General features: G+C 47.3%; 1 long non-coding RNA gene across 1 annotated transcript; it reads right to left on the bottom strand.

Moving 5' to 3' along the window:
* Positions 1-3,808: 3,808 nt before the first annotated feature.
* Positions 3,809-13,238, bottom strand: LOC146890576 (uncharacterized). Its single transcript, XR_014998630.2, has 2 exons — positions 13,126-13,238; positions 3,809-4,515 (listed from the first exon to the last, which is right to left on the bottom strand). It is a non-coding gene; the product is annotated as an uncharacterized LOC146890576 (long non-coding RNA).
* Positions 13,239-13,348: the final 110 nt, after the last annotated feature.

Below are 13,348 nucleotides of genomic sequence, written 5' to 3'. Positions count from 1 at the left end.
GAACTCAGGACTCTCTTGGGAGATGGGCTGAATCCATCTTATTGTTCTAGAAACAACATCCCAGGCAATAGGGGCTGAGAGACAGGCCTGGCATAGATTCTTTGGGCCAACTGAGCAAAGTAACACGGGACTTAGAAGAGAAGATGTTGGCTCCAAAGAGCAGATCAATTCTGGGAACCAAGGGCTATAGAGTACTGGCTCTCCCTCCAGAGTCTTACAAGGACAGAAGGAAGCTAGTGGCACGCAAGGAACTAGCCATCTAGCTGGGCGGGGTGGGGCGGGGAGAAGAACAAATGGACGTGTAGAACAATCTAGACAATGGATGCTGAGGGGAAAAAAAAACGGTAAATGCCACAAAGGTGTTCATAGAGGCCAACCTACAGGGGCTGGAAAAAACATCCAGAAACCCAGAGTGTGTGTAAAGGGATCCGAAAGGTTCCTTTCACCGGGAAAGCATTGAGAGGGCCATCTTCCAGGGGATGACTTGGGGAACATTAATTCCTATGAATTAACTCCCACTAACTACCTTCAAGGCCTGTACCCCCAATTGTAGAAGACTTGCCACATCCCCATGGCCTGGCAGCCTACCGTAATGCAGACTCTAGGACTCTACTCTAGACTCACAATTCTGCAGCTGTGATTTCACTTGAGCCCAGAAGTAACTGTGTATACACATTGTAGATGAGAGATGTCCTCGGGCGCACTGGCCAAGACACTGCATGGAACAGCAAGCCTGGTCCGAGAACATGAGAGGAACCCACTGTTGTTCTACATTTAAAAAAAGAAAAAGAAAAAATCCTCTGTGGACCAGATGTGGTGATGCTTGCCAGTAATCCCAGCCTTGAGGAACTGAGGCAAGAGGAATTTCAGTTCAAGGGTAGCCTGAGCTACGTGGAAAAGGGAGGGAAGGGAAGGGAAGGGGAGGGGAGGGGAGGGGAGGGGAGGGGAGGGGAGGGGAGGGGAGGGGAGGGGAGGGAAGGGGATTTAAGAATGGAAGTGAGTGGAAGGGAGGGCTGGTGAGAGAAAGCGTTAGAGAGGAGGAGAGAAAACTTAGTCCTGGTCCTCTGGCTACAATGAGAATACACTGAGAAACTTTGCAAGGCATGGTTACCCTGTACACTGAAGGGCTCAGGTCAGGGGCAGGGGCAGGCGACGTTCTCCTGTGGGTGTCCCAGCTCTGGTCTTTGTTCAAGTCCAATGGTTGGAACCTAAGGACCCCACACTGAGGAATTCAGCTCATTACTGAGGCCTGGTATAATTGCTGCCAGCTAAAGTTCAACCCATCAGGCATTCCTAGCCTCCCTTGATTGCCCTGATCCAAACCCTCCAACTGTGGGAGGGCTGTGTGCCTCAGAAAACAAGAATTAACAGTATTTTCCAACTGTGACTTGCCTAGGGGTGCCCCTGCTGGAGTTCAGACTGCCATGCCTTCCCACCTCAGCCTCTCCTCTCAGAAACCAGTACACACACACACAGTTAGGGCCTCTACCTACTGGGCACCAGCTTCTCTCCCTGTAATAGCTAATGTTCCTATGACTTCTGCCACCCAGAGTCCCGGGTTCTAGTTCTGTGTTCCAAGTGATCATGCCCCATTACTGGCCTCCATCTTCCTCCTTGGAGAATGTTGTGATTTGATAGAAATGTCCCCCAACAGACTCACAGTCACAGTCCTATGGCAGGATTTGGGGAGGCTGACTGCCCCGTTAGGAAGTGACCTCTAGGAGATCCCCAGGAGTAGGCTTCTGAAAGATACAACCCAGGGCCCTAGCTCTGGCCAGTCTCTGTTTCCTGGTCAGCAATTATGTGAACAGTCTGGCCACACACTCCTGCTGCGATGCTTTCCTTGCCAAATCCTTAGCCGGAATAAGCCTCTTCTCTTAGGCTGTTTTCTTCGGGCATTTGAGTCACAGCTAAACCAAAGTCACTTGTACTGATATGTAGAATAAGACATGGCATGAGACGGTTGATTTTCCATATCCTTTTCAGACACTGATTTTATTAGAGAATAATTTTGAGAACTACGAAAATGAGAGATGTTAAAACTCACTAAAACATATATTTTTTTTTAATGATCTATTTTCATTTAATGGGGATTGGTATTTTGCTTACATGTGTGTCTATTGGATCCCCTCGGACTGGAGTTTAGAACAGTTGCGAGCCACTATGTGGGTGCTGGGAATTGAAACCTAGTCCTCTGGGTGTTCCTAACTGCTGAATCATCTCTCCAGCCCCTCCTAAAGCATCTTTAAGGACTCTTAGCACCTGGACCTATGGAGACACTCGCGCTCACTGGAGTCCCGGCCAGTGAAGTGGCCTGGAAGTGTGCTGTTGTTTTCAGGGCCCTATGTTCCTCACCAGATGGGAGGTGACATGAGAGCCATGATGGAAGCATCCATTTCTTTATGTCCTTCCAATGACCGACACCCACAGAAGCCACTGTGTGCTAGCAGCGGCCGGGTATTCACTTAAATAGAGTTGTGAGAGGCTTAGCAGGAAAGCCGTCAGAAAGTAAAACCACCCTCGTGTGTGCGTGTGTGCATGTGTGTATGTGTGTGTGTGTGTGTGTGCATTTCACTTCTCTGGAAGAAGACAAAATTAGTTTAGCCCTCAACATTAGCTAGAGTTGAGCCAAGCTGGTGTGTGTGCACACAGGCAATCACAGTACTTGGGACTGGTGCTGGAGAAATACAATTTCAAAACCAGCAGGAATGCCTAGTGAGGTCCTGTCTTTTAAAAGGGCTGTGTGATGGCTCGGTCGCTAAAGGTGTTTGCCTGCCATAAACTAGCAAGCTAAGTTTGGTTCCCACTTAGAAAGGTGGAAGGGGAGAACCAACTTCACAAAGTTGTCCTCTGGCCTACACAACACACACACACACACACACACACACACTAGAGATAAACTAAAAAACTTTAATTATTCTTCTTTGTTTTTTTAAACAATCTTTACTCATTTTATATACCAATTCCAGTTTCCACTCCCTCCTCTCTTTCCACTCCGCCCACCTTCTCCCCTTCCTACCCCTCATCCACTCCTGAGAAAGGATGACGCTCCCCATGGGGAGTCAACAAGGTCTGGCACATCACTTTGAGGCAGGACCATGGCCCTCCCCACTATATCCAGGCTGAGCAAGGTATCCCTCTGAAGAGAATAGGTTCCAAAAAGCCAGTTTAAGCACTAGGGATAAAACCTGGTCCCACTGCCAGTGGCCACAGGGACTGCCCCAGTCTCACAACTGTCCCCCACATTCAGAGGGTCTAGTTTGGTCCTATGCAGGTTCCCCTGCTGTCAGTTCAGAGTCAGTGGGCTCCCAGTAGCTCAGGTCAGCTGATTCTGTGGGTCACAAGGAGAACCCCAAGAGAGACATACATCAACTATCTTTCAAACCCATACATTGCAGATACTCTCTCACCCTTGGCCAGAGAGAGTGTCTTTCCAAAGGTGCTGAGACTAAGTGACCGTTGAGTGCTCCATTCTAAGGGGACATCTATATCAATCCCCCAAAAGCTCAGGGGACATCATAGGAGAATGTAAAATGCTGTCTTCTAGACACAACATGGCCGATGCTCTCAGGAATTGCCCCATAGTTTACTGCACAAGGGTCTAGCCAGCAAGCTCAGTCTACATTCCTGCACACAGACTCAGGAGAGTCACGGAAGGAAAGGGAGAGCTCTTGAAATTGGGTCAGGGGTGTCTTGGGAAGTTCCTGAAGGGGCATTGGGAGGGAAGAGTTGGGGGGAGTGAATATGATCAAAATACATTTTGTACATGTATGAGATTGCAAAATAATAAATAAAAGATATTAAAATATTTTGGCACACAAAGCAATTTTAAAGCTTTATTTAGACGTCCAAATGGAATTTCTAATACGGCCTTGCAAATGAACACCACACTAACATGCCCACAGTTTAATTCTGCTCCCCAGGTTCTTATTGAGTGTGTTCTCTGCCAAGCCCCAGCTCAGCAGTAAGGGAAACGCAGAAGTGATAAATGTCACATGATTGTTTGAGACAAAGTCTCACTCTGAAGCCCAGCCTGGCCTCCAATACACTATAAAGCTGAGGCTGGCCTTGAACTCTCGATCCTCCTACTTCCACCTCCCAAGTGCTGCCATTACAGATGTGCACAGCAGGACTCAGCAAAACAAGCACTGCCCATTCCAGATGGCCACTTTGAAGGATGCATGCCTATTGCACTGTGCTGCCTTGCTCACGTCCATCTTGAAAAGCTTGTGACCTTCTGTACAGGACGTTGACACGTCTTTACGTACTGATGAAGGCAGGGGGTTCATCAGTTTTCAACCATTGTGATAACGTGCCTGAGATAAATAAGCTTATGAAGAAGAAAGATTTGACTCCTAGCTTCAGAGGCTCTAATCCACGGTCACTTGGCCCTGTTGCTTGGGCCTGCGGTGAGACTCTAGTCCATGATCACTTGGCCCTTTGACTTGGGCCTGTAGCGCGTAGTATATAGTGGCAGGAATGCATGACAGAGGCAGCCTGGTTACTCCATGGCAGCTGTGATGCAGAGAGAAAGGGGTTAGTTTCTCGTTATCCCCTCAAAGGGCACGCCTTGCTACTAGGTCCCACCTTGTAATGCCTCAACCACCTCCTAGTACCCTCACAGGCTGGAAACCAAGCAGCCCTCAAGACATGGGCTTTTAGGGAGCATGTCAAGTCCAAACTATAGCAAAGGGAAATAACGGTTGAAACTAACCCTGAATGTTGAGATTTTCCTGGTCAAGCCCAAAATCTAAATGAAGAACCAGAGAGATGGCTCAGTGGTTAAGAGCACCCTGTCAAGCATCTCACATCAGTTTGCAACTCCAGGTCCAGAGGACCCAACACCCTCTTCTGAGTTCCACTGAGTACCTGAATATATATGATGCAGATACACTCACAGAGATGTACACACACACACACAAATTTATCTTACACTCGAGCCCTGGTGAACATGTAGTTCACACCTGTAACCTTAATACTGAGAAGGCTGAGGCAGAAGCATACCCAAGAGTCCTAGGCCAGCCTGCGCTACACAGTGAGCTCTAGGCAAGTATGAACCACAAAGTAAAACCACACTTTGAAGTAAAAAAGAATATGAGTGCTCCAAAAGTCAGATTTCATTGAGATGCCTAAGTTCTGCATATTTGCGAAGAAGAAGAAGAAGAAGAAGAAGAAGAAGAAGAAGAAGAAGAAGAAGAAGAAGAAGAAGAAGAAGAAGAAGAGGAGGAGGAGGAGGAGGAGGGGGAAGGGGAAGAAGAAGGAGGAGGAGAAGGAAGAGGGGGAAGGGGAAGAAGAAGAAGAAGAGGAGGAGGAGGAGGAGGAGGAGGGCTGGGTGCAACAGCTTAGTGGTAGAACACTTGTCTAGCATGCATGAGTTCCTGACAACAGTCCCTAGCATGAATATGCATGCATGTACAAACATACACACACACACACACACACACACACACACACACAATCAGCCTGTCTTGGTCTTATTCTATTCCTCCAAACTCCCATTCATCTATTCTTAATTTAACAGCCAAAGAGATCCTTGAATGCCACAAGTTAGATCACGCTACTCAGTGGTTAGAAACCTCATAATAAAGATCAAGGTGGCTTCTGAGGCCATTTATGTTCTAACGCCCTGTCCCATCTCTAATTTCTCTCACCATGGTCTCCTTCATTGGCTTCACTGCTAGCCACATGGTCTCCTTGCTGATGTGGGATTCCCCTCTGTATGCTGTGAATATGTTTTATTACCACTGGTTAATAAAGAAACTGCATTGGCCTATAGCAGTGCAAAATGTAGCCAGGATGGAAGAGATGTAGAGAGAGAGAGCAGGTGGAGTCAGAGAGACACCATGTAGCTGCTGAAGGAGAAGGACATCAGCCAGAAACTTTCCAGTAAGCCACAGTCTCATGGTATCATGCATGCAGACTCATGCATGCTAGACAAGTGTTCTACCACTAAGTTGTTGCACCCAGCCCTCCTCCTCCTCCTCCTCCTCCTCATCCTCTTCTTCTTCTTCTTCTTCCCCTTTCCCCTCTTCCTTCTCCTCCTCCTTCTTCTTCCCCTTCCCCTTCCCCCTCTTCCTCCTCCTCCTCCTCCTCCTCCTCGTCTTCTTCTTCTTCTTCTTCTTCTTCTTCTTCTTCTTCTTCTTCTTCTTCTTCTTCTCCGCAAATATGCAGAACTTAGGCATCTCAATGAAATCTGACTTTTGGAGCACTCATATTCTTTTTTACTTCAAAGTGTGGTTTTACTTTGTGGTTCATACTTGCCTAGAGCTCACTGTGTAGCGCAGGCTGGCCTAGGACTCTTGGGTATGCTTCTGCCTCAGCCTTCTCAGTATTAAGGTTATAGGTGTGAACTACATGTTCACAGTCTCATGGTGAAACGCAAATTAATAGAAATGGGTTAACTTAAGTTGTAAGAGTTAGTTAATAAGAAGCCTGAGCTAATAGGCCAAACCGTGTTGTAATTAATATAGTTTCCATGTGATTATTGGGTATGAGTGGCCAGGAAATGAATGAGCAGTCTCCGTTTACACTACCATGCTATTTCTCAACCATGCTAGGCATGCTCAGACCTGGGGCCTTCACTTCTCTTCACTCCTCTTATAGTATCCACTAGACGACTTCTTTATTTCCTTCAAGTCTTCCTTCTTAGGGAGGCCTAGGCTGACCTCCTATTTACTACCTTGAGGAATGGCTGCTTCTACTTCATGCCTTTAGTGACTATGCAGCCACACATGCGCGCCCTCACCGACAAGCTCACATTATACTATATAATCTGTCTCTATATTAGCCACCATGTTACTGTTGTCCATGTCTCCCCATAAGAATCTATGCTCAGCTTGGGGTGTCCTGCTGAGGAGGGGGAGGAAGGACAGGATGAACCAGAGGGGTCAGGGACACCAAGAGAACTTGGTTCACAGAATCAATTGAGTGGGACTCGGTGGGGTCTTAAGAGATCAGAGAGCCTGTAGGGGTCTGACTCAGGACCTCTGACTGAGTAGCTGGTGTTCTTCTAGGATGCCTTACAGAGGGAGTGAGGATGGTCACTGACTCTTCTGCTGGTGTGGGAGAATTGTCTGTATTCTGTCAATCATGTATTTTAATAAAACGCTGATTGGCCAGGCAGGCAGTATAGGTGGGAAAACCAGACAGGAAGTAGAAGTGATGCAAAGAGAACAGGAGAATTCTGGGAAGCAGAGAGGTTCCTCAGCCACTCCTGCACAGACCACTGAAGAGGTAGCATGTAACATGCCCAGCTGAGAAAGGTACGGAGCCATTATGGCTAACATAGATGAGAATAATGGGTTAATATAAGTTATAAGAGTTAACAAGAAGCCTGACCTAATGAGCCAATCAGTTTATAACCTTATGGAGTCCTGTGTGTAATTTCTCTTTGGGATTTGCCGGCTGTTGGGGTACCGGGCGGGACGGAAACCCCAACAAGCCGGCCCATCATGTTACAAATGGCGCCAACGTGTGGACAACTGTATCCACATAAAGCCTGAGACAACTTGGGAAGTAATTCTAGAACAAAATAACAGCATTATGCATGGTTTCTTGGTGGCAGCAATTTCTCGGGTCTGCTCTGCTTGCTAGAGGCAAGCAAATGCTCTCGTCTAGGAGAGGCTTCCTGACTCAGCTTTAGCTGCAAAACCTTGCAGCTCTTTTGGGAGGTCCTGCTGTGAAGCACTTAAACGGTGTTGATGAAGGGTTGAATGCATGCTTTTCGGTTTTCAGCCGTAGCAGGAAAAAAGCTGCGCTGTTTTGAAGTGCCGTCTTTCTGGGCCGTCCTGCCAGGGTAAACTCTGACTCTTTCAGGCAGGCAGTCCGACTGAGTGTGGTCTGTGAGCAGAATGCTGCAGCTTGCTTGCTAACAAGGACCTTGAAACGCCATAGAGTTGTGGCAGTGAACACAGCTCTGGCTGATATCTCAGCCATGAGGCTGAAAAGTTAAAAAATGAGCTGGATCTAACTGTCAAAGCCATGGCTCTCCATATTGCTTAGTAAATTAAAGGCTCTTGTAGTCAAAAAAGAGAGAGAGATACAGTAAAGAGAGGTTCAAAGATAAAGAAAACCTCTAAAGAGTTTACAGTGTGTTAAAAATATATGGAGGCTAAAGGTTAAAGTCATTAAAAATAAAAAAGAAAAAAAAGGGAGAAATAGGGTGTGGTGGTACACACCTTTAATCCCAATGCCTGGGAGGCAGAGGCATATTGACCTCTGTTACTTCAAGGGGTAGAGGCAGATTGACCTCTGTGACCTCAAGGTGTGGTAGTACACGCCTTTAATCCCAATGCCAGGGAGGCAGAGACAGATCTCTGAGAGTTCAAGGTGTGGTAGCACATGCCTTTAATCCCAGCACTGGGGAGGTAGAGACAAGCAGATTTCTGTGAGTTCAAGGACAGCCTGGTCTGCAGAGTTATTCCAAGACAAAGATATATACAGAGAACCCGTCTCAAAAAGCCAAATGTTAAAAGTAAAAATAAAAGAAATAGAGGTTGAAATAAAGCTGCATAAAGATGGAAAATAAACAGAGAATCTTAATACTGTATGCTATTATTCTCTCTTTGAATTGTTTGAATGCTGAGGAAGGAGCAACAGCTGCTAAAAGACTTTTGTTTATAAATGATGCTGAACTAACCCAAGATAGGCATTTTGAAAATACCTTGGCTTCAAAATTGAAGTCAAAAGGTATGTTACTTTGGAGAAGAGATTTTGCTTTTGTTTCCACAGAAAACGAGAGGCTTTGGATTTATTCAGAGTTAAGAAAAATCACCTTTGACCAAGGGAGGCCACCTGAAAAATCTCCGACAGGAATAGATGGCCCACATGTCTGAGTTTTACATCCAGAACAGATTCAAGACTACTGCCTGAGATGATCAAGACTCACAGGATACTCCAGTCAGGACTTGATTATAACTCTAAATTTTCTTTAGGTCCCCATAAGATTATCAGCGCCCCCAACCAGCAGGAAGTAGCCTGAAATACTACGCCCACATTCCCAACAAATGAACTATGGGTATTCTTTTGTTTAAAAAAAAAAAGAGGGAAATGGTGTGGGAGAATTGTCTGTATTCTGTCAATCATGTATTTTAATAAAATGCTGATTGGCCAGGCAGGCAGTATAGGTGGGAAAACCAGACAGGAAGTAGAAGTGATGCAAAGAGAACAGGAGAATTCTGGGAAGCAGAGAGGTTCCTCAGCCACTCCTGCACAGACCACTGAAGAGGTAGCATGTAACATGCCCAGCTGAGAAAGGTACGGAGCCATTATGGCTAACATAGATGAGAATAATGGGTTAATATAAGTTATAAGAGTTAACAAGAAGCCTGACCTAATGAGCCAATCAGTTTATAACCTTATGGAGTCCTGTGTGTAATTTCTCTTTGGGATTTGCCGGCTGTTGGGGTACCGGGCGGGACGGAAACCCCAACAAGCCGGCCCATCATGTTACATTCTGCCTACTTAAAGGGCCCTTTTCCTCCTACTTTGCCTCCCAGCCTTGATGCGATGGTATGTAACTAGTCTTGTTGTAGCGTACTATTCTGTGTTTGGTTGATGTCCCTGGGAGGCTTGCTGTTTTCTGAGGGGAGACAGAGGGATGTGGATCTGGGGAGAGAGGAAGATGAGGGATAAGGACTCAGGGGAGGAGAGAGAGGGGAAACCGCAGTTGGAATGTAATATATGAGAGAAGAATTGTAAAAGAAAAGAATCTATGATCAGAAGAGCCAATATCTTTATCTATTTAGTAGACTTACAAAGGCATAGAATGGGTACATAATGGGCACTTAATAAATATATGCCAAATTGGACTGGGTTAGGTGAAATCAGATTGATTTGCATTGTATTGAATTGTGTAACACAGCTGATTAAGAGACCTAGAGCCACCCATTAGTTTCAAGCCCTGAAGGAGCTCCTGGACAGCACTTGGCAAGGGAGACTCACAGTGCTGCTGTGGGCTCCTAGGAGGAACAGGTTCAGGAAGAAGGAGGAGAAAGGACTTAAGGTATCCTCTACCCCATCCTTCATGCTATCTCCTGTCCCCAGCGCACACCCAAACATCCCAGTCCCTGCTGCCTTGCCATTGCTGTTCCCTGGGCTGTGGCACCCTTGACTCTTGTTGCCCCCTTCCCCAACCCTTGCCACCAACCAACGCTCAGTCCCAACCCTCTTCCTCCACGCAACATTCCAGGTTTGCTCTCTGCTTCTTTCCCCTCTTGGCTCTGCAGCACCATTTCAAACCAAGCCTTAAAGTAAAAACACATGGAAAAAAGAGTATATGTATATATATGGGAGCTGTGGAGATGTCTCAGAAATTAAGAGCACATATCACTCTTTCAGAGGACCTGAGTTCTAATCCCAGTATGTACACGAGGTGACTCACTACTGCCTGTAACTCTTACTCCAAAAGGATTTGACACCTCGGGGCTCTGCAGCCATTGATCTTCATGTACGCAATCCCACACACAGACCCACGTACATATACATTATTTAAAATAAAATAATAGAAGAGATCTCTCTAAGGTGTATATGTGAATTATTTACCCAGCGAAGAACCATGCTTTTTGTCTCTTTTCTTATGTAAATGCAAACAAGCTATTAATGAGTTACCGGGTAAAGAAAAGAGGAGATATTTCAGGTGAGGTGGTTCCCTAGGACAGAGAGAAAGCAAGGAAGGTAAGAGACAGAGAGAGAATTAAAGTATGTATGTATGTTGTGTGCATACATGCATATATCAGTGCATGGAAATAAGACCCAGGCAACAGTATATTTTCAAAGTGACTGTGATGTGTAGCTGGGGTTAAGAAGAACCATAGAGCCAGGTGGTGGTGGTGTGCGCCTTTAATCCCAGTACTCGGGGGCAGAGGTGGGTGGATCTCTGTGAGTCTGGTCTACAAGAGTTAGTTCCAGGACAGCTAGGCTTGTTACACAAAGAAACCCTGTCTCAAAAAAACCAAAAAATTAAAAAATAAAAAAAAAGAAGAACCATAGGGCCCGGCAGTGGTGGCACACACCTTTAATCGTAAGTTCAAGACCGAGCTGGTCTACAGGCTGGAAGGCTCCAAAGCTACAGAGAAATCTTGTCTTGAACCCCCCCACACCCACCCACTCCCAAAAAAAAAACCCCATAAGCATAGGATTAGAGAAAACATAAGGGGCAAGAGAAATAAGGAAGTGCAAGAAATTGGGAAATGGGCTGAAGTACTATGGTCCGCCTCACAGTCCTCTCCATTTTATTCTCCTCAGAGGAAGCTCTACGAACCAACTGCGACCAGAAGCTGCCATCCTCTTCCTACTGCTCTGAGGAGTAGTGAGAAGTCAGTTCACAGACAGAGCAGACAGCACCAACTAAGGCAGCCAAGGCCCCTGGTCCCTAGGAAACCCCAGGCCACAGGAAGGTGTGGGGAAGTAAACGGCTATTTCCAGCCGCTGGAAACTATGTCGCAATTCCTCCCTCCTTGGCACTAGCAATCCGCTTGGTCTCCAATGCCCGAGCATAGCAGCACTCTGAGGCCACTGTCTCAGAACGTCTTGGCTAACCCTCACACCCCGTGTCCCTCTACCTGCTGTGAGACAGAGCAGAAGTCCAATGTCCTCCTTCCAAGTGGCAACTTGGTAAAGGGCTCTGGAGCACCTGCCATGTGACCTTAAGAACCAGGCTGTCCCCTAGATGACCCGTGGGAGGATTCTCTGCACTCCGCTTTCTTCCTCTGGGCCCTTTCTCTGCGCATATAAGCCAGAGGGACCGAGCATGTAGCCAGGCCGCTCTCCGTGTGAGTTGACTTCAGGGGCTCCCCCACACCTCTGTCACTACACACACACACACACACACACACACACACACACACTTTCCCTCTCTCAAACCAGACACCTCTTCTCACCATATGCCCCTACTAGGAATGAACCTGGGAAGAACAAGGGCCTCTGGGAATGGAAAAGATGCAGGGGAAAAGATGGTGATGAAGTTTCCCTGAGAACAGATTCTGCTTATTTGGGAGTGGAGGGTAGGGGCCAAGAAAGAACATAAAAGAAAGGATGCTGGCATTCGGTGGCGGAGACCCGGGGGGTATGGAAAGGTGGCCTAGAAAACTGATGACAAGCCTCCAGATCTCATGGCTGCCAAGGGCACAAGGTAGGCTCTGGAGGCTAGGCCCCTTCCAACTTTCTCATTCCCCTCTGATCCTTGTGCGCAGAAGCACTGCTGGGCTTCCAGGCTCTGCCGTCCTGTGGCCTCTCTACACTGCAAAGGGCCCTGGAAAAGCCGCCATGGGAGAAGAGACCAGGGCGGAGCAGGGAACCACACATCTACCCAGAGGAAACTCTAAACTCCAGTGGGCCACAGGAGGGGGGGAGGGTACGGGAGAGGGGGTGAAGTTTTTCCACTTCCATTCGCAACTGTCAGGCGGGTGATTAATGACCAACAGGTTTGGAATCGCCTTTATTGCCAGATCAGTATTGTTGCCCGTGACAGCTAATGAGGTTGGACAGGCTTCTCCACACTGAGCTTTATGGAGCCTGCACCCTCCCCTGCAGAGCTCACGAGCCTTGCCAGCTTTTGTGCGCTGGAATGTTCAAGCCCTACCCCCCTTCATTCCTCCACCGCCACCTCCCCCAACTCTCCAACCACCATCTCACCCCGAACCTCACCCACCTACAAAGGAAGCTGGGGAGTGGGGTGCTGGCTTGCCTTGCTGGAGATACTCATCTGTGACACCTAGGTCCCCAAGGTCTCTCCATAGCCACCCTGGAGCTTGAGCAGTAGAACCGGAAGGAGGAAGAGGAGTAGGGACAAACCTCACACACAGCCTAGGCGGCAGAGCGAGGCGAATGATTGTGTGAAGGCTTGCGCTGGACAGCTGCATCTGGGTCCATCACCCTTGGCAACCACTCTGGTCAGCTGTAAATCTCAAGACCGATTTTACATACTCACTGTGTGAGTCTGAAATGTGTTTAGGGGGTGAGGGTGTCAGAGCAATCCGAGTAGAGAAAGCTTAAAATCATCAAGAAAGATTTCCAAAGCAGGGTGCCTGCTTCAGCTCCTAAGTAGGGCACTGGCATAGTAGCATGAACAAGTACTTGAGTGCCACCCCAAGAACAGAAGGGGGAAAACGCTATTTTAACCCTCACCTTAAGGGAGATCCACAAAGCCAAGTTTAAGTTCAGAAATCAGGATGGTCCTCGTCTGAGGGCTAAGACGTGAAGGAAACACTGGTTTCGCTTTCTTTCCTCTTACAAAGAAGATTTACCTTTGTACTAGTCCACATCTTGATACGGTTAAGCACATGCTTGCCTGTGGTTTAATATTTGGAGGAGTTGGAGCAATGTAATAAGCAAACAGCTTAAAAGGCCC

The sequence above is a fragment of the Myodes glareolus genome, chromosome 23 (genome assembly GCF_982192425.1).
Source record: "Myodes glareolus chromosome 23, mMyoGla1.1, whole genome shotgun sequence".
Classification (NCBI taxonomy): domain Eukaryota; kingdom Metazoa; phylum Chordata; class Mammalia; order Rodentia; family Cricetidae; genus Myodes; species Myodes glareolus.
Note: the sequence above shows the minus strand (reverse complement) of the source record. Positions and strands in the feature narration are given on the sequence as shown.